Source organism: Glycine max, chromosome 13 (genome assembly GCF_000004515.6).
Source record: "Glycine max cultivar Williams 82 chromosome 13, Glycine_max_v4.0, whole genome shotgun sequence".
Taxonomy (NCBI): Eukaryota; Viridiplantae; Streptophyta; class Magnoliopsida; order Fabales; family Fabaceae; genus Glycine; species Glycine max.
The window spans coordinates 17,698,733-17,702,393 of NC_038249.2; the positions used below are offsets into that span (position 1 = coordinate 17,698,733).

Below are 3,661 nucleotides of genomic sequence, written 5' to 3' on the forward strand. Positions count from 1 at the left end.
CAAAATGGAAAGTTAATAATAGTATAAAAATTTAGTCAAGTCTTGTCTTTCAGTTTTTCTTTACAATACATTTATGATTGTGACAATGACTTGACTAAGGTGTTATTTTAATTGTTTTGTGTGTTATCATCAATACAACCCTCCAAAAAACACTTGTCATGAAAATATTTGTAATCAATTAGATTAGAGTTTGTTTTCTCTGTTAGTGGTCTTAAGAATGCTTCCAATACAATATAAATAGTTTTATGTTATAAGATTCTTTAAACCACACATGCTTTAAAGAAGTGGGAGAAAGGCATAAAGAAGAAGGAAAGGTAAAAATGGATTTTCCTCATAGTATGGCCACATTAGTTTTGTTGTTATTGCTTGCTTCATATGTTAAAGCTCATGTTGGACTTTTTTATATAAGAAAATATGGTGCAATACCTAATTGGAGATATAACCATGGTAAGGTCAAATCAAGTTTTAACAATTGAAAACATTATTTTATATGTAAAGCGCATAATTAAAAAAGTTAGCTGCATTTTTCTCTTAATTTTCCTAATTTTATTGTTTGGATTGTTCTTTGCAAACCGCTTGGATAGATGCATGTCTATCAACGACTCCACGCAAAGTTGTGGTTCCTAGCGGTAAATACAAGTTGAGACAAATAGACTTTATGAGACCTTGTAAGTCTCCTATTGAGGTCCATATTAATGGGATAATTAAAGCTTCAAAAAATTCACTCCACATTAATGGACAAGACTAATGGGTAAGATTTGGATATATTAATTTCTTAACCTTATCTGGGAATAGAACTTTTCACGGTGGAGGAAAAATGGCTTGGAAACAAAATAATTATGCAACAAACAATAATTGCAAGAAGCTCGCCATGATAAATATAATAAAGTATTTTCTTAACATATATTGAAATTAGTATGTACTAATGCATTTTCATAAAATTTCCTAACAATTAACTATTATGTAGTTTTGACAATATTTTTCACAAAATTTTGGATTTGGTTTTGTCAATAATTCAATAATTTGTGACATAACTTTAAAGGATAACAAATTTTTTTCATGTGAATGTTTTTGGGTGCAAGAACATTGCATTTACAAACTTCAAAGTCAGTTCACTTGCATATAGTCCTAATACTGCACATAGTCCACAAAATTTTGGTTTTGGTTTTGTCAATAATTCAGTAATTCAGGACATAACTTCAAAGGATAGCAAATATTTTCATGTGAATATTTTTGGGGTGCAAGAACATTACATTTACAAACTTCGAAGTCAGTTCACTTGCATATAGTCCTAATACTAATGGAAGTCACATTGAAAAATCAACTCAAGTGAAGATTACTAAAATTGACACCGACAATGATTACATATCTCTAGGTGATGGAAGCAAAGAAGTCATTATCCTAAATGTAACATGTGGACTTGAACATAGTATTAGTGTTAGAAGCTTATGAAAATATTCAAATGAAGAGTTTGTAGAAGATCTCAATGTCAAGAATTGTACACTAAGAAACACAAATAATGGTCTAAGGATCAAAACTTGGCCTGGTACTCCAATAAATTCTCTTGCATTTGATTTGCATTTTGAAGATACCAAAATGATTAATGTCATTAACCTTATCATTATAGATCAAGAGTAGTGCCAATGGAACCAGTGCGCAAAATAGGTATCCAACCAAAAGCCACTTTATAGTATAGGTAGCCATAATAATGTAAGAAAATTAATGTTAATCATATAATAATATATAAATGGTCATGATTTATTTTACTTAATTATAATCTTGACTATTTACTTATAATTATATATATAGACATACACACACATACCACTTAGATAAAAAAAAATTGATTAATTTACTTCTAATTGTTTTTATTCATGGTTTCAATGATTAGAGTCCATAAAAAATAAAGATAAGCAAAATTACTTTCAAAAATATTACAGGAACTTCTATCACTCGAGAAGGAGTACTCTTGTTTGTAGGAGTGATGTTCCTTTTGAAATTGTGGATCTAAACGACATAGATATAAGATTCAATGGAACTACTTTAGCAACTGGAAAATATGCAAATATCAAGTCAAATTTTGGAAGGAAAGCACCAATTTGTGCAACTTAGATGGATACAAGCAAGACTTTTCTTTATTTAGACTACCATTTAATTAATTTGAGTAAACACTCAAATTTGTTCCTCAAAATTTAATGACAAACATGCTAGTCCTTAAAAATTATAAAAATTTAACCTTAGTTCCTACAAATCACAAATGTCGATTATGCTATTCATTTTTAACGACTACAAGTCTCACACTCATGAATTGATCTAATCAATGTTTATGATTTTTAGGAATTAATGTTTTCCTTTTGTCTATAATCTCCCTTTTATTTGGATTTTGATATAATTTTCTTATAAAATGGTATTACTGTTATATTGTTTGGCAAGTACCAAATCTATGTAGTATTTTCAAAAATAAGTACATGGCCGTCTCCATAGGCACTTGTTAGTATCAAGCTATTTGCGCAATTTAATATTTACACAAAGAAATGTATTATTTTAATGAAATAAGCTCCATAAATTTAATCCTAAGATAGCAATAAACTAAAGCAAGGCAATTTCACACAGAAAATAAATCAAATAGTTGGTGTGCAAAAACTGAAAGCTACAATTAAATAAACTAGTTGGGGATATTTGGTGTTACTAGACAAACATCTCAATAATATTAAAGGTTTTTCTCCATTTAAATAAACTCTAATGATATCTCAACTCACTTATGTCTTCTAACCTTGATCCTTCCGTGAGAAAAGATAAATCACTTAACTTCACTCCTAATTCTTTAGCAAATTAGTTACGTGATTTGGTAAGATCAATAGTCATCAAGAAACTAGCAAACATCACTTCATTCCCAAAAGAAACATTCATTAGATACTATTCTCAAAACTCAATTTTCAAAGCATTTCCCAATTACGACAATAAAATTCACAAGATAAGCAAATGGTTAATCAAGCTACAAACTAACATTAAGAATATAGAAAAAATAATAACAATGAATATTCATTAAATAATTACATGAGTTGCTAGCACACCAAATTCCTAACTACAAGAAGGTTAGTTTCTCATTGACATAAGAGACCACCAAAGATTACAAGGACAAGGGAAAAATGAAGTGTAATATTGAAAAGATGAAGACACAATGCTAAAAAAAGAGCATCATCTACAAACATAGAACCCTAGAATGATTAGATATTGCTACCAATAAAAAGACACCTTAAATAGGTTGAGAATCTTTGCTTCGTTGTTTCTTCATTAAAACATTGTTCGCTTAGCAAGTTACAAAAAATACACTTGACAGAATGAACTACTCGCTAGGCGAGCATACACTCACTAAGTGAGTTATAGAAATTCCATCTTTGCCATGCTTCTTCTTTTGGGTCCCTTCCTTGTTGAGCCAATGAACTAGCTCACTAAGCAAGCAAGACAAATCTTCAAATCTTCAACTTCTTTAGAAATTAACTACATGAAACTAAAACCTAAAAGAGCATTAAATCCTAATTAAATGGGGTAAAACTAGGCAATAAATGAAGAGAACAAGAGATAATTGTTGTGAAAATTATAGTTATTAAACATGGATGGAACCAAACAAGAATTTGGGGGGGGGGGGGTGTTTAAATTT

At 29.6% G+C, this 3,661-nt stretch overlaps 1 pseudogene; it reads left to right on the plus strand.

Annotated features, from left to right (window-relative positions):
- Positions 1-414: 414 nt before the first annotated feature.
- Positions 415-2,112, plus strand: LOC106795625 (polygalacturonase-like; annotated as a pseudogene).
- The last annotated feature ends 1,549 nt before the right edge of the window (positions 2,113-3,661 follow it).